This window comes from Neopsephotus bourkii, unplaced genomic scaffold (assembly GCF_033783945.1).
Source record: "Neopsephotus bourkii isolate Nb327-2 ecotype Australia unplaced genomic scaffold, CSIRO-AGI_Nbou_v1 NB_1508, whole genome shotgun sequence".
NCBI classification, from domain to species: domain Eukaryota; kingdom Metazoa; phylum Chordata; class Aves; order Psittaciformes; family Psittacidae; genus Neopsephotus; species Neopsephotus bourkii.
In genome coordinates this window covers 121,873-143,532 of record NW_026901984.1, presented here as the reverse complement: position 1 = coordinate 143,532, position 21,660 = coordinate 121,873, and the positions used below count along the sequence as shown (strand labels likewise).

Genomic DNA, 21,660 nt, shown 5'->3' with positions numbered 1-21,660 from the left:
GACAAATGAATGGAAAAAATACAAACTGGGGCAGCAGAAGAGGAGAAAAACAACCCTTAAGTTAGGCCTCTTAGCTGGGCTATTTAGCAAGATCAAGTGGGCATCTGAAAGAGGCTAGGAGTTTCAGGTCAGCTTTCCTGGCATACCTCTCAAGACTCAAGGACCCCCCGTTGAATGGAAGGTAAGTGATTGGTTCGGGTAAAAGCATATCTGTGAGCAGTGAGGAAAAAGCAGATTAAAAGCGTCTTAGTTTTGATATTACAATACAAATCTTCTGCGACTCCCACACCAAAACAGCAGCAACCACAGTTACACCTTCAGATCCTGGGGGCTGTCATCCTCCAGGAACATCAGACTGTGGTGGGAAAAAAGAAGGTGCTCAGAAGAAGCAGTGTCAGTTTTGCAGAGAAGACTACATCTCTCTTGCCTGAGAGACCTTTAGTTCTGTAGATGAGAGGTGCAACCCTAACTGCATTGTCAGGAAATAAAAAGAACTGACTAATTCTCAGTGTCTACATGTCTGCCTGAAGTAGTTCGCAGGTTAAAAACCCTACACATTGCTTTGTTCTCTTATGACACTTCCCTTGATTTAGCAAAGGGCTTTGCTGAACTCAAATCCTGGAAAATAACTCAAGGAAAAAAGACCTAAGAAACCCTGGCTTGAACTATGGAACACTACACACAATAGATGATACACTTAAATTCCTATCGTAATGCAGTTATTCTTTGCTAGTTCTGTTTCTGTTAGGTACCACTTGCACAACAAAACTAAGCCAGGGCATTATTTAGTGGTTGCAGACATATTTTTCAAAGCAGTTGACAAAAACCACAGGAATGTAAAGGTCACTGTATTATGTGTATATCAACGTGATTAAAGCAAAATATAAGAAATCCATCCAGCCATAAAATAAAACATCAGAGATAATAGTGAGAGGAGGTTCCACATAATACAATCAGTAGCTGAGATAGCAAAAGGGTGTGTACAGACCTCCAGAGACAATTTTGCTTAAAGGCACCAAGATGTCTCACAGATATGAATTAAGGGGACATGTGAGGATCATTTATGAACTGAAAAACCTAAACCCAGAGCCAGGCATACTTCATAGTAGCCTGAAAGGTGCACTGACAGACATTAAGGAAACTACACATTTTATCATGTACATCCAAAATGTAATGCGACTCTCACAAAAGAATTCATGTTTGTGATACAGGAAAGAAGGAAAAATCTTTCTCTGGAGCAAAGGTGGGATGGCCTTCTTGAAGAGCTGAAATGGTCTAAGAGGATGCTTTTAGCAGCTGGTGCCAGCCTTTCTACAGGTACATCGGCTAGCCAAGTCTTTCATGAATCTGAGCATTTTCACTTGACAAAACATACTCTCTTTCATACATACTGCTTCTGTTGCTGAAGTAATCACTGAAGCACAAGTTCGCAATATTGGAACTTCTCTCGATTGCCTATAAACTTAGAAATTATAATCAAAACAGGAGAGGCAGCTACAAAAAGTGCATACACCGAGTGTGATTCATATTTAGTTTTGACAAATTGCAGACTGGCTAAAATGGAGCAGTAAGTGTTACAGACTACACCTCAATAAACCTATCTTAGCTATAAGGACATGTTTCATCTTTTATCCAGACTGGTGCTAGGAATCTTCAGGTGAGACAGAGCACACTTGTAATCTTGGGGCTTCAGGAGCAGCCAAAATATTTCTGTGAAAATCTGCAGCACAGGAATAACTGAGAAGTGCTGTAAGAAGGAGGAATGTCAGAAGAAACAGACTGTAGTCATGGGAGCTTGTTACATGGATGGTCACATAATGGGGGACACCTTCTCCAGATCACAGGGAAATCAGGATGCAGGCTCAGTGGTGATGAGTGTAAAAGGCTCAGAGGGCTGAACCCTCAGACACAGGTATAATCAGAACTAGCAGATCTACCATCACTCAAAGCAGTCATGTCCATCACACAGCAAAGCCCCACAGGGGTAGTGAAGCTGCGCAACTCAGTACCAAAGGGTTGTGACAGATTTTCCCTCGCAAATCTCTGCAGGGCTGGGAAGTTGTTAAAAGTCCAAAGGGAATACACCCTTATTCCTCAGCCGCATCAGTTCATATCCAGCATCTCAGTTCAAATCCTTCCTCACAGGATGCCGGTCTTTACGCAAACCCTGCCTTTGTTAAAGCCTTCATTGTCATTGTCACTTTGGAAGGCTGTTTATGTCTAACTGAAATTCTGTATTGTGCTAATGATGATCATTAACGGGACTGAGGATAGCCCTCGAATGTCCTGACCCCTGGCAATATTGCCAGACTTCTTCTCACTACTTTATTGCTGTTCTGCTGAACACACATGGCTGCTGTTAAAATCCCAGCCAGCTGCTAACAACTGCTGGGGTTTTCCCAGTTCATTAGGAGGCCACAAGTAGTTTTAAATCATGAAGCTAATTAAGCAGAAATAAGACTGCCAAACAGTCTAGGCCTCAAAAGAAATTGCTGACCTGGTAAAAGACCACAGGAAAGAGTTCAGCACCATCTGCAGACTCTGCCTCAGCTCATCAGCTTCCCCTATGCACATATTTCAGTATTATTTTTATGAATCGCTACCTTGGTGCTCCTCAGTGCTGGTCAGAAATGGTAGCTTTTAGCATCAGTTTGCTGTTAAAAGAGGGCCATCCACAAGCGTGTTCCCAGTTAGCCTATCAGATGAATGGCTTGTTGTGAACAGCTCTTCCACATCTGCACAAAGCCTCCCCCCCGCTCCTAACAGAATGGATGTCCTGAGGCAACTTCTCTGATCACCCTGGTAAGAGCAAGATGCGGATCAAGCTGTTCCTGTATCAGCAGGTAGGCAAGGCAACCGATGCTTTGAGCTATATAACCAACAAATTTTCATCTTGGTGATATGTACAAGGCCTGTAACAAGAATCTAACTCTGAGGGCTAGTTTTTAAGCATGATACAAACCCCAGTTCTTCAACACTGGAAGTTCCATGGTGCAAACAGCCACACAGAGACATCATCCAAGAGAGGTGGAAGCCAGCTTTGATACCTTGGGGCTGTGTTTAGCCCAGTGGAGGAAGCTTGCCTGAGGCTGTTCCCAGGAAGCTGTGTAGCTCGTGGCAAGAGATGTGTTCCCTGCAGGTAATGAACACATCCCCTTCTAGCTGCCTCCGCAATCAGAAATGCAAGCAATGATGTGGTTACATAACAACACGCTGTACTACATGAATTTCTCCTAGGCACCTAATATGTTGGGGTGTTTTTTTTCTCTCTGGGTTTGGCTGGTGGTTTTTTCCTCCAAATTCTTTGCCCTGTTACAGACATAAATTGGAATCAACTTTGGGAGAATGTCTTCCAATTGGAAAGGGGACTGAAGGCATATTTCCTCCTCCCATATTTCTGTGGGAAGACAATAGAGCTCACTTTTTTCACAAGTGATAAAACTGACATGATTCATACCTGCTAAAAAGCAGACCAAAATTCATTTAATACTAATTATGAATTGTATTATGTATTAAACCAAATTTAAGAAAAACTCTAGCATTGTTTCAGTAATTTGAGACTTCATTTAATCACACCACACCAGAAAGCAAAAGATTTATTTTTTTTTTTTTTAAGGAACAGCAGCTTTTAAGAAACCAAATAGAAATAAGAGTTCTCAAGTTGAGAAAGGACATTTCTTCTATTTTTTTCTGGTCCTTGCAGACCTTCCTTGTAAGAAAAATATGGAAAGTAAAATGCCTGGGGATTTTAATTTCTCAACTGCACCAGATTAAGAACAAAAATAGTTCTATTAAAAATTTTAAATAATGTATTTAAAATCACATGAGGAAAGAAATACTGTACCATCAGCATTTCTAACAGAGGCGAGAGACTGTAGACTCTAAAATATAATAAGCAGCATCTCACTAAAGTCAATGAGAATCAAACAAAGAAACAGCATTGGGAAACAGATGCTGGGATTCTTCTGCTTCCCCAGAGTTCCAAATGCATTTCTAACTTCACTCCTCCTTTTAACTACTCCTTTACAAACACAAACATATTGCTTAAGGTCATCTGCTGAGCTCTGCGCAAGATGAGATCCCAGGATGATCCATAGACAGGATTTGGATTTTATAGGTTGGTAAACAAAGACCCTTCAAAAAATGACTGTCAGAAACAATGGGAAAGACTAACTGTGCCATGCACATCACAGCAACCTGGAGGACAGAAGGGTAGAACAGAGGATCTGTGTCACTTAGGAGGCTGAATGCAACCTGCTGTCCTACAGAAACACATTAGAAGATCCATTTATCAAAAGCTATTGAGTAAATACAAATCTTACCAGTAAATCTACTCCCAGTTTGATTACATAAGTAAGCAAACTGCTCCTCTAGTCAGAAGCCAAGACCAGGGAACAGCTTTTTCTGGACCTGCAACCACCCACAGTCCTGAATTTCAATTTCCTTCAGGAGTGGAAATGGAAGCTTAGAGTAATGGGAGAAAGAAACTTCCACCTTTCTCCTGGGACAAGCAAAACATAGTTTAGGTTAAGGAGAGTCCTGAGATTTTCAATGTCGTGTTGTTTTTGCAATAGTGAACACATTTGAAATTTATGAAAGTCTTTGGCTACCAGCTAGAAGTAACAACAAATGACAGTGCTCACGTGAAGAGCAGGAAGCTCCAAGAGGTTTTTTCTGCCTTGAGGGAATACAGCCTGTCCTTCCCAGCACTCAGTTGCTGTTACAGGTGCCAAGGACCACTGGCTTCCTTGTGACAGGCCACAGAATACAAGTCTCCACTCAGCCACCTCTTGATAGACCAGTCCTTGGGACTTTAGTTCAGATAGCACTGATTTACCAGAAAACTCTCAGTTCTTTCTAAAGTGACCAATCCATGTCCTCATGCAATGCTGCTCCAGTGCCACTGAACAGGTCTTTCTGTGAGATGCTAAGTAAATAAAATAAATAAATACAGATGCCTGTATTTCTATGACAGCCCCTCCTCCTGCTCACCTACCCTTCCCATATCAGAACCACACGCTGACAATAGGAAAGGGGCATGGACAGAGCTAATTCTCACTTTCTTTCTATAGGTGGGGTGAAAAGGTTCAAAACTAGTTTTAATTTTTGTTTCTGTCACTACAGGGCTTGGGACAGGAGTCATGGTGCTCTAGACTCTGGCTTTGCTAGCAGAATGCTTCAAAACCAAAATACAGACACCTGTTTCACAGATACATGTTTGTTGCATGCGTCACATAGAGGCTGGATAAGTATGGCACAAAGAATTTAGTGACACTCATTTAGAACAACAAAAGTAATTCCTTTTGGTTTCATCCACTCACAAGCACTCCAACTGTCACAGAAACACAAGCTGATAAAATCTTTGTGCTGGAAACCCTTCTTTCCCTCTGTGTGTATGGTACACAGACAGGGAGTAGGGTTACAGTGCCGGTGTAGTGCTTGAACCAACCTAATTCTCTCCTGTGGATTTCCATCTTCCTCCTTTTTCACTAGGGCAAAACTAACGATTCTTAAGCTTGCCAATCCACACTCATTTGGAGTAAGATTTATTTATTCTGGCTTTACCTTTATGGTTTTATTTTCCTAGCTCCATAGTAGCCCCAAAGACAGGAGGTTTGCAGTGCATTTTAATGGAGTTTTTAGAGGTTTTACAAACTCAGGAGGAGAATCATATCCACATACAAAAGGCAAGCTGAGCTGCTAGATGCTAGAGGGGACATCTCATTTGTGTGCTTGCCAGAGAATGCAACTGAGACAAAAAAACCACCAAAATTCTCAAAGATTTATCAAAACAATCTGTCTTAAGTAGCTGAAGTCTCCTGACCACCTTTCAAGCAAGTAAAATAAATAAATAAGCAGGAAATCTTGTTGCATCCCTTGGTGATTATACATTAATATGTATACATTTTCCCCTGGTAAGTTCACCTCCATTTTAAGAAACCTACGCCAGGAATGTATTTTTGTAACTCTCATCCCATTCTTTTCCCAGTAAAATGTTAACACTTAAAGGAACTCTTTTTCTTTTACATTGATTTCTTATGTGATTAGAAAAAGAATTATCTTGAATATCTGTTGGAGGCCAGGAATAAAAGCTTACAGAAGAGTTAAAAGGATAACTTGATATTCAGAAAACGTTAGAATCAGAGCTAAGAGAGTGAGGAAAGATAAATTGCAATAAAGCAAAGGAGATAATGTTGCAAAATAGCTGGACAGTTTCACTGAAGTCTTTAAAGATTGCAGATAAATACCAGGAACAGAGCAATAACCCAGGGAAATATAATTCTATAACACAAGAAAAGCTGTGACTGTGGGACTTCATGGGGTAAATAGATGGATAGCAGTACAGATGTAGAAGGAAATCAAAAAGGCAAAGGTGGTATATGGTATCTAAGAAACAAAGAAGGAAAGGAGGAAAGAAGCAAAACAGGACAGAAAGAAACTTGCTCAAAAGGCTACAAACAGGTGAAAGCCTGATTTTCTGAATAAGCTTAAATAGGTAGATGACCAAGTACTATGCTTAAAGATGGACCTCCTAATCACAGGAATAAGGCAGGGAGACTAAGTAGCTGACAGAATGGTAGCAGAATCAAAATCTGAGGTCAATGGTGGGCTTTACACCCCCAGATACCTTCCAGATAACCAGTACTCTAGGGCTTATAATGTCATTTGGGAAATATTAGGTGATTTTATACTTATTTCAGAAGGCAGAAGAACCTACTGTGGAATAACTATTCCAGACTGGCTTGTAACTTTATCTAAAGCTTTGGAGTAACTGAATGAAAGTATCCAGAAACAGTAGTGTTTTTGTTTGTTTGCCTAAGAAAGGGAGAAAAACAAGAATGACATAATAAGATTTAATTCCAGTTTCCTGTGCAGAAGCTGTTGTTTAAGCCAGTTGAGATAAACAGTCTTGAAATGTTGATCCATTGGCCATTTCTCCCCCTCCTACTTTGCTAGGTTTTGAAACTAGAATAGGAATCAAGCTTCCAGATACACACATTTCCTCCTATTGTGGCTGCACTCTGGTAAAAAGACAGAAATTCTCATCCATTTGCCAACACTGCAATATTCCCTCCAAAAGTATGAGCTAACAGTTGTATGGTGGCCTTTCTACTGGGGGTCACAACTCACATTCATTGTTAGCAGATCCCACTGATAATTTTTGAGTTACCAATGTCATTTCCCCTAAAGTCATCTCTGCTGCACTCTATCCAGGCTCACTGGCCACCCTGACCTGGAGTTCACTTCTCTAATAACTCCCTCTGCTGCCATTCATTCTGTTTCTTCTGCCTTTGGCAGGTTCAAGTGCTTTCAAAACCTTTTAGCTGCCTATCCTTAAAGGTGCGGTGGGATTCATTGAAAGTTCAATAGCTGTGAGGACTTGGTTCCTGTGCTGACAGTTTTATACAGCTGCAGAAGTTTAAACTGCTATGAGAATCTGATGACTAGTCCCAACCCCAATGCTTTCCACCCACAAGTCAGAAAATTTGATGTTCAAAGACAGGTAAGAAAAGGGTGTAACTCTCCCATCCTAAAACTGCCTCAGTAGTAAACCTACAGAATTTAGGTGCACCAGGACCATTCTCCCATTTCCACAGGATAAAGAGCCAACATCCAAAGAGCTGAGGTAAATTGTAACTTCCATAAAACACTGGGTAACACAGGGAAATATAGTGCAACAATTCCTAAAACCATCCATTTGCCATAAGGAACAGAGCCCAAGGGACATGCTGTAGAGAGTAATAAAAAAATGAATGGAATACAGAAGGAAAACAAACAGTAAAATCAAACTGGCAAAATACAATCTCAGTCCACCAGCTTGTCCAGCTTTTGTTTGCTGTTTCATGGAAACCTCTTCTATAAAAGAAAGCTACTAAATATACCACCACTACCTTTTCCCAAAGCCTTCAAATTGCAACCCAAAAATGTGTGTTCGAAGAAGTACAGAAGTACATATACCCCTGTCAAAACTGTGAAAAGAGGCAATAGCTTACTTTTGCTTTTTGCCCTTTTATAAATTAAAATGAATCTCATCATAAACGACATAAACAACGTAAGGAGAGAAACTCTGGAAAGCCTTGTATTCTGCCACAGTGAGCCAGACCACACCATGCTCAGTTCTCTTCCACCCTGCAGCGTACTTGTCATTTCCAAGAACTTGACCCCAGATGAAAAATCCTCACACAGTTACGTTAGTGGTAGCAATTTACTACCACTTCCATTACATATAACTCACAAAATGAAAGGGAAGGCAATGAAGGATTGAGCTGACAGTTCTGAGTTTAATTTTCAAGCAATTTGGCAGTCATATGGAAGGTATTATGCGCTTGAAATCAGTCTTATTTGTTGTTGATATCCGTGTTTCATTCTTTGCAATGTTAAACACTAAAATCTATTACAGCTTTGGAGCAAGAAGAAGCCATCACACTTAATTTAGGGTTCATGAGTTCCCACAAACTGGTATTACAACTATACAAATAAATACAGATTAATCCTACTGTGCATTAAAAAAGCGAAAAATAGCTGATATGTGTTTTTTCTCCCCATGCTTTGCCAAGTTAGTAAATGAACAATTCACATGGAAATAGACGCAGCAGCTAAAAAAGCAGCTGTGTTAGAAATTACTTATGTGAACAAAGCAGCATAACCTTACAAAACCTTCCCCAGATCTTTTCTGGGCACTGCTCAGCTGACTTAAGTTCATTCTTCATCTATTTAAATAAAAAAAAATAAATACAAAAATTAATAGGTCAAAGTGAGAGGGAGACTGAGAAAAAGGAACTTGACAAGTGAGAGGAGACAGAGGAAGAGGAATGTGACAGCCAATAAATAGGTTTATGGGCTCTAAAAAATTCAATAACTGTCTGAGAGTACTAAGCTAAAAATTATCACTCTAGAAAGCACTAAGAACACTATAGGAAAGCAGCTAGTAAGCTGATGAAGCTAGAATTGAAAGCAATTGCAGAGGATGCACATTAAGCCTGGCTCAAAACAGAAAAGATCTCTACCCTGGTAGGGTACCTTACCCTGGTGCCAAACCCACATGGATATAATGGCATGCTCAGTTTATACGAGGACATAGGATCCAAGAATGCCTCCTAGCAAGAAACTTCTGCCAAGTTGCTCTCCATTCACATTGGTGACAGAAATTGTTATTACTATCAAAATTACAATTGCAAGATTTCTCAAACTTAGATTTATTTAAACATAAGGCTTTTGTAGGTGAATTACAGGATCTATTTACTTACTGTAGATGTAGAATTTATCTATAGACATGTAAAAGCAAGTAAAATACTCTGAAAAGCCAAGCATTCCAGGAAAAATTGGGGTTTTTGGTGGGCCCACAATGAGGATTGACAGTGACATCAGTTACATAGGGAATTTTACAAAGCTGAAAACTATGTAAGAAATTATTTACCATCACATGTCACCTTTAGCCAGCAAAAATGAAGTGACAGACTGTTACAGGATGAACTGCCAACACAACCAACATCCTTCCTTCCAAGTGTCTCTGCTCATCTATATTATGTATCTGTGTAATGGAAAAAATTTCAAATTGCAGTAGCAATTTAGCAATGGTAATAACAACTTACTTACAATATTAGCCCCAGTAAAATCAACTGTCAGTAAGCAGGAGAAATACTTGTTGCATAAGCAACTTCTAACTCATCACTGCGAATTTAATCAGGTTGAAACAAATGGAGCTGGCAATGAATTTTATTTACCTGGGTGTTGTAGTTTAAGCCCAGCTAGTAACAAAATCATGCAGCCACTTGCTCACTCCTCCCTTTCTTCCTTGACACCATACTTGCAAGTTTATGACCAGGTGTGGACAGACTCCATAACTGTGATTTCAGTGCCAGTGCCCAAGGGACCCACGGACAGCTGAACCCGGGACACTGGGACAAAGCAGCAGTTCCCTTGCCTGCAGGAAATCTGCTAATGACCAAGACCTCCTCTGGCACTGGGACCAGACAGTGCAAGACCAGTGGAGCAAGTTTCCATTGACTGCACACTGCCATCAAAAAATCTCAGGGGACAGAGCAAGTTACTACTGTAATTCACATCTGAAATGCATCTCATTGCCTAAAAACATGTCAGGATGGTACACCACTAGATACACCACTAACTCCCTCATCCTCAGGGAGGACTTTGACACAGATGCTAAGGAAGGTAGATGTGCAATACTGCACCTGAGCTCAGAATCACCAGAATGTCCTCCTGGGCTGTAGCTAGCTCAGAAAGCAACGATCAAGAAAACAACCAACCAACCAAACAAAAACAACCAACCAAACAAAAACAAACAAACAAACAAAACAAACAAAAACAAAAACAAAAACCCTCCAAGCAAGCAACATACACCCCAGCCCCAAACAGGTTGAAACAAGTAACAGGAAAGTTAGGACTTGGAATCACAATTGGGAAGCTGCAAGGTGACTTTAAGATATCTCATCCTCTTTCAATTTCAATTCTCCCTCAGTTTTCTGGTTCTCATTCAGGAACACCTTAAGCTGCTTGTGTTGTCACTGAGCAGCAATTTACAGCTGGGCATACTTAGATAACCTCACTTGCGTTTCAGCTCACTTGCACAGAGTCTGAACTACAGAGGCTCAGAAACTGTATACAACCATAGGAACCATCCTGTGCAAGTGGGGACTTCTCCACAGAAGTAAAGACAACTGAAGGCAAGAACTACTACAGTTACCATCCAAAACTCTCACTCAAAGCCCTTAGATGGCATTCCTGTTGCACAGCAACTACTTCAAAACTGTCTGTCTCTGACTGAAATTAATGTGACATATTACGCGTCAAGATGAACCCAGCCTAATGGTCAGCCATAGGACAATGTACATACTCAGAATAAATATTTCTTCAACAGCAAGCCAGTTGTGTGGTTAGCTTGACCTAGGTAGGGTTTTCCCTCCCAAAAATATGCTATGGTTAAAGCCTTGTACAGTTTCCTTTTATGCCTCTCTCCTCCCAGACTGCCACTACTTAGATAATGCAGCAATCTTAAAACAGAAATCGCTGGGTTTCAGACCTTATTAAAGGTTAGAACTCACTCTGAGTCAGTTCGGTCTCATGCAGGGATAAAACAGATTATGGTAGAAAACATGCCAATATCTAAGCAGGGGATGGAAAGACAAACTCTACCATTAGAAATCATAACTTATTCTTTCAGTTGAACAGATAGCACTGTTTCAGGCAAGCACCATCCTCACTTTGCTTTCTGTTTTGACTAAGTAGTAAAAAGAGTCTGTATATATAAAAAAAACCTTCTTAATGTACCTCTTCCAGCAGCCGTTGCTTTCTTTTTCCTGCATATATTTCTTTCAGCATCACTAACCATTGTCTGAAGTGCAGCAAAGGCACAGGTGTGTTTCTAAAACTAGAAAGAAACAGAAAAGATGTAATTAAGCTAAAAAAAAAAGAAAAGGTAAAATAACAGTTGAGGCATGTTCAGTAATAGCATTGTGCCATTTCTTGGGGTCCTTTGAGTAAAGACTTATTACGCCTAGGTAAGTCACAGCAACTTATCTCCTAAATTGTGCATGGCAGTTAGGATATCAGCAATATCCTAAAATGCATTAATGTGCTAAGGAGTTGTGAACAAGAGTGCAAAGTTCCGTTTGCAACGTTACTCTTCTCTGCTTTCAATATTATTCTTTCTTGAAGTTTTCCCACTCCAGCATAACAAAGTACATCTCTGGATTCCCTTCTCCAGTATTCCGATGTTTTATTAGCATTCTCCAGTGCATACTAATCAAATACAAGACTCATGCCTTCAACTTCAAAAGACTCCAGAAAACCTTATTGCTAATTATTTGTATTGGTAACATTTTCAGCTTCAAAACCCATTCATTCTGGATCCTTCTGCACCATCCTACATACAAAGAACACTTCCCAAACCCAGTCATAGAATCATAGAATACTTAGGATTGGAAAGGACCTTAATATCATCTAGTTTCAGCACCCTTGCCATGGGTAGGGATGCCTCCTGCTAGACCATGTCACCCAACACCCTGTCCAACCTGGCCTTAAACACTGCCAGGGATGAAGCACGCACCACTTCCTTGGGCAACCCATTTCAGTGCCTCACCACCCTAACAGGAAAGAATTTCCTCCTTACATCCAATCTAAACTTCCCCTAAAGTTTGAACCCATTCCCTTTGTCCTATCACTACAGTCCCCAATGAAGAGTTCCTCCCCAAAATCCCTATAGGCCCCCTTCAGATACTGGAAGGCTGCTATGAGGTCTCCACGCAGCCTTCTCTTCTCCAGGCTGAACAGCCCCAACTTTCTCAGCCTATCTTCATATGGGAAGTGCTCCAGTCCCCTGATCATCCTCGTGGCCCTCCTCTGGACTTGTTCCAACAGTTCCATGTCCTTTTTATGTTGAGGACACCAGAACTGCACACAATACTCCAGGTGAGGTCTCACAAGAGCAGAGTAGAGGGGTAGGATCACCTCCTTTGACCTGCTGGTCACACTCCTTTTGATGCAGCCCAGGATATGGTTGGCTTTCTGGGCTGCAAGCGCACACTGAAGCAGGCTCATGTTCATTTTCTCATAGACCAGCACCCCCAAGTCCTTCTCCGCAGGGCTGCTCTGAATCTCTTCTCTGCCCAGACTGTAGCTGTGCCTGGGATTGCTCTGACCCAGGTGTTGGACCTTGCACTTGGCATGGTTAAGCTTCATGAGGTTGGCATCAACCCACCTCACAAGGGTGTCAAGGTCCCTCTGGATGGCATTCTTTCCCTCCAGCGTATCAACCGAACCACACAGCTTGGTGTCATTGGCAAACTTGATGAGGGCGCACTCAATCCCACTGTCATCAACAAAGATGTTAAACAAGACCGGTCCCAACACCAATCCCTGAGGGACACCACTCGTTACGGGTCTCCAGCTGGACATTGAGCCATTGACCACAACTCTTTGCATGCAGCCATCCAGCCAGTTCTTTATCCACTGAGTGGTCCATCCATCAAATTGGCATCTCCCCAATTTAGTGACAAGGATGTTGTGCAGGACAGTGTCAAATCCTTTGCACAAGTCCAGGTAGATGACGGTAACTGCTCTTCCATATCCATCAGTTCCGTACCCCCATCATTTATGCTGCATTCCTCTTTGTCTTAAATATTGTGTGCCCTCAAGGAAATAAAACCAAGAATAGTCAAATCGGTCAAATGGTCCCTCAGTCCCATCCTTTTGCAATCCAGACCCTTAGAGGATAAGCTTTCAAGTCAGAAACAATCTAGCTGTCACGGTTTAGCCCCCAGATGCACATAAGCCCAATGCATTCAGTTGCTCGCTCCCTCCACAGTTGGGTGACGAGGGAAAATCAGAAGAGCAGAAGTCAGAAAACTCATGGCCTGGGATAAAGAAAGCTTAACAGGTAAAGCAATAATCATGCATGCAAGCAAAGCAAACCCAGGAATTCATTCACTGCTTCCCATGTTCAGGCAGGTGCCCAGCCATTCCCAGGAAAGCACAGCTCCATCATGTGTAAACAGTTACCTGGGAAGACGAACACTAGCCGCCTGAATGTTTCCCTCTTTTTCCTTTTCCGCCAGCTTTATATGCTGAGCATGATGCCATATGGTATGGGGTATCCCTTTAGTAAGTTGGGGTCAGCTGTTTCAGTTGTGTCCCTTCACAGTTTCTTGTGCACCCCCTGCCAGCTCACTGGTGAGGGGCTATGAGAGGCACAAAAGGCCTTGGCTTTGTATAAGCACTGCTCAGCAGTAACTAAAACATCCCTCTGTTATCAACACAGAAATCGAAAACCAGCTCCATACTGGCTACTGTGAAAAAACTTAACCTTATCCCAGCCAAAACCAGCACAAAAGTGCACACCACTCATCTTGTGTTGCACTGTGTTTAATGCTTCATCTCTTCGTAAGACATTAGCTGAGACTGCAATATGAATATTAAAACACAAGCCTCAACTTCCTGAGTTGCAAGAATTAAACTGAAATGGGATAGTATCTTAGCATGTATGTCCCAAAAGCCACAGTTCTGGACTGAACAAGGCAGTGCTTAGTAACCCCAAAGGTCAACACTGATTTTATTTGGACAGACAAATTTCTCTTTCTGAGACATGACAGGCCTTTGAATGACAGCTCCCATGAACTGTAATGTAGCAGGAGATCTTTTATGTCAGGGCCCTAAAAACAGGAAGGAAAATTAGTCAGAAAACTAAAACATGTGAGCACAGAAACCTTTGAATTTGATTAGAAATGCAGCAGCACTAATCGCATTGCAGCAAGCTAGAGAGAGATCTTTCCGATATTGTCACCAACACCACTGGCCAGCATGACAGAGAAACTGATGTGGTGACACTCAGACCAGCTCTCTGATGTTTGCTGTTCAATGAACCAGGACTCTATTGCAAGCCAGCCTTGGTCTGAGAGGTGGCTGGCTGCCAAATTCAGCACCCACATGAGCATTCCTGCACTACACTTGGAACCAGCTCTAGTGAGATAAAGTACAGCATCTTCCATGACAGGGGCAGAGAGTTAACAGGCTGTGATGGATTCACAATAGCTTCATACTGAGCTCACTCAGGTATGTCTGCACTGGGTAATAAGGAGGAGGAACATCTAGTGACTCAGTTGCTCCAGTTGGAGACAGCACAGTGAGAGATCTGAAACTGTGTATTCAGCACCAGGCTTGAAGAGTCACTTGAAAATAGGAGCAGCAGAGAACAGGAACATAGATCTGCAACCTCTCAGTAAGTCCGTCCAAATCCAAACTATCTTCTTGTATATTGCGCTCCTCAGTATGTCCTGCAACATCCCTCCCATACAGGTCGCGGGGACACCAGCTAGCAGACTACATACTCTCACAGTGCACAAAAGGGCATACCCAGAGGAATATGTCCATCCTGAAGGCAGTTAAGCTTTGGGATGTACCTTGCAGGCCTGCTTTGCCAATCTGCCCCTAAGGATAGCGGCAGTGTATGCTGTGCGTCCTCTCCTGCTCACTTTTTCTTCAAGAGGAATCATGGTATTACGAGGGGATGATGTGTACTTAGGGATCACTCTGTGATGACCAAAGCACCACCTGGGTGCACACCAGATAACCACAAGGCACACAAGGAAGGGCACCCATCTTGCCACAGAGGCACAGAAAAATGCAATCTTGAGGGTGAGATAGTGGTGGGTGTTGGGGCAAGGGAAATGTACAGACATACAGAGCTGCCCACTGGAGTGGTGGGTCAGCAGTGTGTCAGGGAGTATCTGAAACAGTGGGGAAAAGGGAGGGTAATACAGCACACGGGCTTTTTTGCAGTGCAGTAACCTGCACGGAGTGCCTTACTGTGAATAAAGGACACAACACTTTCCCACAGGAGTGCAGCACTTGCTGCCTAAGGAGTTAGAAATAAAAGGCTGTACAAAAGGCAGGTGCAACAGCAGAAAGCTGCAGTCACACAGAGGGATCTGCTGGTGGAATTACACAGCTTGCCTGGGTGGAAGATTCATCTCTATGCCAAGGCTCACCAGTGTGGGTAGCCAGCTGGCCCTACCTGGTTAGCTTAGAGCTACTTCCACTTTCCTAACCAGGGAAGTGGAAGCCATGCAGACACAGATCCCTTCACCTCTTTTATGGGTATATAACAAAGGAGCTCAACAAAGTGTGGTCTGAAATACACACACATCCTGTTAAGTAACTCTTGCTGGTAACATCATTCACTCTACAGAATATAGTGTTGGGGTCACTTGCATAACGAACTGTGCCTTATCATCAAATTTCTGATACTTTACTAGGACAGAAAATTAAAACCAGATGGCAAGAATGTATCCTCACCATGACCCTACTGCATGATAAGAGCACACACTTCTCTTCCTAGCCCCACTACAAACTGTAATGACAGCAACCTTATCTGCAAAGATATGCATTGTCACAAGACGAGTAAAAATTTACCAAGAAAAGGGCAAGTTCTGTTCAATTATCCTGAGCTGAAAAGCACAAATCAGTTGCAGTGTCAATTACAGATCCTTTTTTCCCCTCCCGACATGAATAAGGACATGAATAGGTCATTCATGGAATCAGCCTCAGAGAAACAAGGTTCTTACTATAGATGAAAGAGAATGTTAATTAAGGTTTTATCATATAATATATGATATAGAAAACAATAATAATAATAATAAAAACCAGGATACAAGAGATTAATGTATTACAGGGAAAATGAAAGCAAAAAAAAAAAGTGATTTTAAATTGAGGAGGAAAAAGCATTGAAGAAAATAGATTTCTATTTTAAATAAAAATGCTTATTTGAAGAATACTATCAGGTAGCTAATGGAAAAGAAGTCTTCCTAAATTCAGGATCCAGGTTCTTCAGTTTTAAACTGTTAACATTTTAGTTTAAAATTGGATAAGGTTTTAGGATATTAGGAAAAATTTCTTCACCAAAAGGGCTGTAAAGCACTGGAACAGGCTGCACAGGGCAGTGGCTGAGTCACCATCCCTGGAGGTGTTGAAAAGGCATGTAGATGTGGTGCTGAGGGACATGATTTAGTGGTACACTTGGCCATGTTAGGCTAAAAAGTTGGACTTGATGATCTTAAAAGTCTTTTCCAACTACCAAAGGAACAGGATCTTTTTCTCTCAGTTGTTATCACTAATACAAAGTTATCTCAGTCCACACAGGGTAACTGTGTTAGTTAAGAATGTTATCAGTAAATAAATTGACTTTTGTTCTTCTACCTGTTAACAAATATATTTATTAGCTGGTTTGTGACCCAATCCCTGACTTCTGTCCAAGGAGAGTTTTTCCTCATTTTTTATTTCTTTACCTTCTTATCTCCAGCATTTTCCAGTGATCCCATTTCCTACTAGCAAAGTTAAAGCTAAACTGCACGTGCTGTCTTATTATTCACATTTGTTAAGCTGCCACTCATACAGCTCTTTTTCTTAAAACTATCTCGTAATATTTCTTCTGCTACCTTACACTAGACGATACATTTTAGCTTCCTAAAAATTATGCTGAAACATCAGGCTTATACTCAATTCTCTGGCCACTGCAATAGCACAAGGCAGAGAAGGCTGGGAATTAAACCAAACAGTACCAGCTGCATGTATTCTCACTTGAGTATTTATCAAGTAAAGACACTTCTCATTACACAACAACTAAAAGTGTTTGTAAATACAGTGCTCCCTCCACTTGTGTTCCAACAAAGGAGTCTTCAGATACAGCTACTGTTCCTGAAATGTGTTTATAAGGCCTCTCCAGAGCATAATTATTTGCACTTCACTACTCACAGAAACAAGCATGGTCACTTTATTCCCTCAGTAAAAGCAAACCTCACTCCATAAACCAAATGTCCATTCTGCAGTTGTTTCGGATTAAAATACAAATCAAACTGTCACCAAGAATGTCAAGAGACAAATACAAAAATCCTCAAAACCTGAAACAATTGTATGAAAAATCACCAGGATAGAAATTTCATTTTGTAGATACAGAGGGTGGTGGTTCCCCCCCTACCCCAAAGAAAACTGATTTTGCTAATCCAGATACCAGCATCTGTTTGAGCTCAGGACAATTCCTAGTCTCATTGCTGCCATCAAAGCTGTGCCACTCCTGTTACCCCTGAATTCTAGAGAAGAGCAGCACTGAAACTGTCAAAGAAACTGTTTTAGTCAAAAGCTGCTGGGATCCCAAAACCCACTTCTCATTTAAAGTGTTCATATACACATATTTCAGTGTGTCCAATGGAAAAACTCCAAAATTTCTGGTACTCCTTTTGGCTGCTTATTTGTTTCTTTCTCAAGCCAGTTAGAAACTGCAGCTAATTCATCTTTCCATGTACAGTAATAACAGTACATCAGCTACTTATCACTATCTTTTGTAAAATACATGGTGGATCACAGATCAGGAGTCAGTGTCCAGGAAGAGTTAATAGTGCTGTCTTTGGCTAGCTTCCTATCTTTTCCTACTCATGAGATCTCTCAACTTCCCTTACATTGCTGAGCAGCTGATCTGGGAAACCCAGATCTGTTTTCCAATCCATGCTGTTCAGCAATCCTGGACTAGGAGTTCCCTCAAGTGACAAATGCAGAAGAAACCGGGAAGAAATCTCTGATCTGATGTTTCAGCACAAGAGTGCCACCTGCCCAACAGCTGTGAACAGCCCATATTGAAGACAGAAGTGGGATTGGGTTGAAAACAGGATTTCATAGTTACAATGTCAGTAAGCGACAAACTCAACCATATTGACCTAGATCAGCAATTCCTACCATTATGTAAAAAAGTCTAAAGTGATTGACATATGCACCATTGCTATATAGAAGCAGAGTATTTTTTCTTCCAACGCAGAAAGAATCGCGCCCCACCTGTACCACCCAAGGAGACCTTCTGCTGTGCTTTGTGTAGCCAGATTTGCCTATCCCACATCGGCCTTCTTAGTCATCAGCGCGCTTGTAGTAAGCGTGGATAAAGCCCTTCCCAAATCTTCGTTCGCAAAGTCAATCCATGACATGACATGCATGACATGACATGACATTATTTCTTCCAATCTCCAGCACTACAGAGGGTAAGCAGTAGTCATCTTGGCCACCACACAAATAGAAAAGGCAGTTCTATCTTCTTTCCCACTCCATTTCCCTCCAGATTATGCACAACAGTTATGTGTTTTAGTACTTACACACCTGTCCTTTTTGCAACCAAAACCATAGGTGACTTCAGAGAAAAGTGACAGAGAAAAACCCCATCTCCTCCTTTCTTCATATCCAGACACAATCTTCAAGAACTTTTGCTAGCTACACCAATATACCCTTGTTGCTTTGAAATCCACATAGAAAATTGGAGGAAAAATAATTTCTCTCCCATTCCCTTTCTTCCTCACACCCACATATCCACACAAGCGTCTCTCCATAGTCCTTGCACCTGTCATAATACGACATGAGAAAAAGAAGGGTTCCTGTAATCTCTCTGTTGTTTTTGAGAGAATACAGTATGGGAAAAGCTTAGGTCTAAACTCGACCACAGGAGACCCACGTCAAACGTCACTAGGCAAGAAAACTGCTCCCTGGTTTAGCTGACATTATCTGGGCAGTTTGAGGCAGATTGAGAGACCAGATCAAATCCAAGGGGCAGAAAATAAAACTAAAAAGCTCCATATGAGTCAAGCTGATGGTCCTGTGGGGCTGGCTGAAGGTTTAGTGGTTTTGCAGGTGCAGGTAATATGGCAAGGAATTATTAAAAGCCTTCTAATTCAGCCTGTACTTAATTGTTTTATAATTCTTTGTGGGCTAGACCAGGCTACCTAAACTGTTTAAGCAGTGTCCTAATTCACACAGGAGTAGCTGACATTGTCAAACCAATGACTGCGTATAGCTAAGACTGCAGAGTACTGTAGAACTGTAGAATATTGTAAGGGAAAAGCCAAGTTTCACAAGCCTAGGAGAGATTGGTGGGATGAGCAGTTTTCAGGCATGGTTCTAGGCTGCTAGCTCTAAACATTTGGAGAGCTTACCTTAGTCACACAAGCAATCCAGGTTAGAAAGCTGTTTTCTGCAATGGATGTGGGAGAAGCATACTGCAATTCTAGCAACACCCACATCCATCCTTGATTAAAGATATCCCTGTAACAGAAGCACCATCTTCAGGGCACTGCATACAGTGGGAAATTTCAGTTTGGAAAATATTCATAAGCTTGGCAAGCATTATTGCCAGACAAAACTAGAACAAAAGCTGCAAGAGATGAAGAGCTGAACCTTCCTCAGGCCCCAGTTAGGAGAGTGAGAAGCTTAATCTCTCTTTTCTTTAGTTCCTTCATTCCTCTCCTTTTGGACACCTGTCTTAGCTACCTGGAATCAGCTGAGATAATGCCAAAATGAGCCTGGAATGCACATGGGAGATCATCTATTTCACTTGCTTTCTATAGAGAATATGCACACACTGTTTTCAGAAAAGTGTGGACCCTGAAAAGCTGAACTATTCCAGCACATTCACTGAAGGCTGATGTCTTTAATGTAATCAGTGGCATTAACTACCAAAAAGCCAGGTGCTGCTGGTATTTACTGACCAAGATCTTCTGCATAGCATTGCAAGGGCTCTTAAGTGGATGTTTTTCAATACACTGTTGGCAATATTGAGGTTTTGAGTGAATTAAAAGATTTAATCCTTGCAGTAACTAATAATTTAAGTAATTGGCTAGGTGAACAAAATGAAATGAGTTGTAGGCCAGTTAATACATTCAATACTCTCCGTTTAGCACAGAAAGTGGTACTTGTTTTGTTTCTGTTGGGCAATAAAGACACACAAAGAACTAAGCTGACAGATCAGAGTGTGCACTGCTTGGCATCAAGCAGCTTGATCAAATAACATCATTTACTTTACAAGCATCATATGACAGCCCAGGTAACAGTACCAGGCCTGCACTAATGTAAGGAAACTTGTAAATAGAATAAGGTACCCACATATGCCATGGAAATAAATGAACAGGCAATTTTTAAGGTCTATGTATAAATTAAATTATTTAGGAAGTTTAAAAAAAAAAAAAAACCCAAAACCAAGGCAGAGGTATAACTTTTTGTCATTTTCCCCTTCTCCTTTCTATTCCAATTCCCCAACCCATGATCACCTATTCCTGTCATTCACTGAATCCTGCCAAGTCCAGAAAGATGATAGTGTAATAAAATAGCAGACCTGCAAACACATTTTGCTTCGCCTTAGCATGCTTACTCTGCTTCTCTGTGTTTGACAAGTCAGTGTGTGTCCCATTGTGTTCCTACTGAGCAAGCAAAGACATTCTGTTCTCATTTTTATGTAACTTTTCAGAAGGTAGAACTAATCGCTTCTACCTTTATCTGCTTTGCAACCATATCAGCATATGCTGCATTGTTACCTTACAATGCAATATGATTGTTAGCTGTATTTCCTTTAAATAGTTCTACATGTATGATGACTCTCATTTAAGTAGCATGATAACATTAAAGTAATTCATATATTCTCCTCTCCCCTGGCTTTATTTCTACACCTACGGACTTTACGCTCAAATACTCTACAATTCACAGTTTAGACTGAAATTTGAATAGCATGCTGACCTATTGTTATCTAAAATACACACAACTTAAAAGCTGCACTGAAAAAGACAATAACATTGAGACTTTCTGTTTCACTTCTATTTCTTCTCCCTCTGTGTGTGACCTGTTGTGCCTTCCCCTGCTCATTCTCACGCAGTTCATGTACTCAGAAGGATTAGATCCCCAGAGAGAGGGGAGTTCCAGGTATATTTCTTTCAGCATTACACCATTTCAACATGTACAATAGAAAACATCAGACTGGCACTGCTGCTGCTCCCCTTACAGGGCTGACCTCCCACATACAGCATTCTGGATTTAGTGATATACATTGACTGATACACATACTGACAGCCACGTGTAGCCCTCAGTAAAATAGGAAAGTAAAATAAAAAAAAAATAAAAATAGGAATTAGGAAAGAAGTTTTCTTTCTTTCTCTCTGAGTGCTTAAAGGAAGAATGTTAAAGAAATAACTGCTTGCGGGAAATCCTCCTTTGCACAGTGGATTTCTAACAGACCTGAAGTAGGTCAAGAGACCCAGAACTTTGCCTTGCATGCAAGGCATGCCTAGCATGTCCTAAAAAGAAAAAGGTTCCTCAATCACACACCTTGTTTTTCTATTAGGATGTCAG

The 21,660-nt window shown here is 41.3% G+C and overlaps 1 long non-coding RNA gene across 1 annotated transcript; it reads right to left on the bottom strand.

Annotated features, from left to right (window-relative positions):
* Positions 1-235: 235 nt before the first annotated feature.
* LOC133221025 (uncharacterized) lies at positions 236-19,942 on the bottom strand. Its single transcript, XR_009727859.1, has 3 exons — positions 19,479-19,942; positions 18,652-18,743; positions 236-355 (listed from the first exon to the last, which is right to left on the bottom strand). It is a non-coding gene; the product is annotated as an uncharacterized LOC133221025 (long non-coding RNA).
* Positions 19,943-21,660: the final 1,718 nt, after the last annotated feature.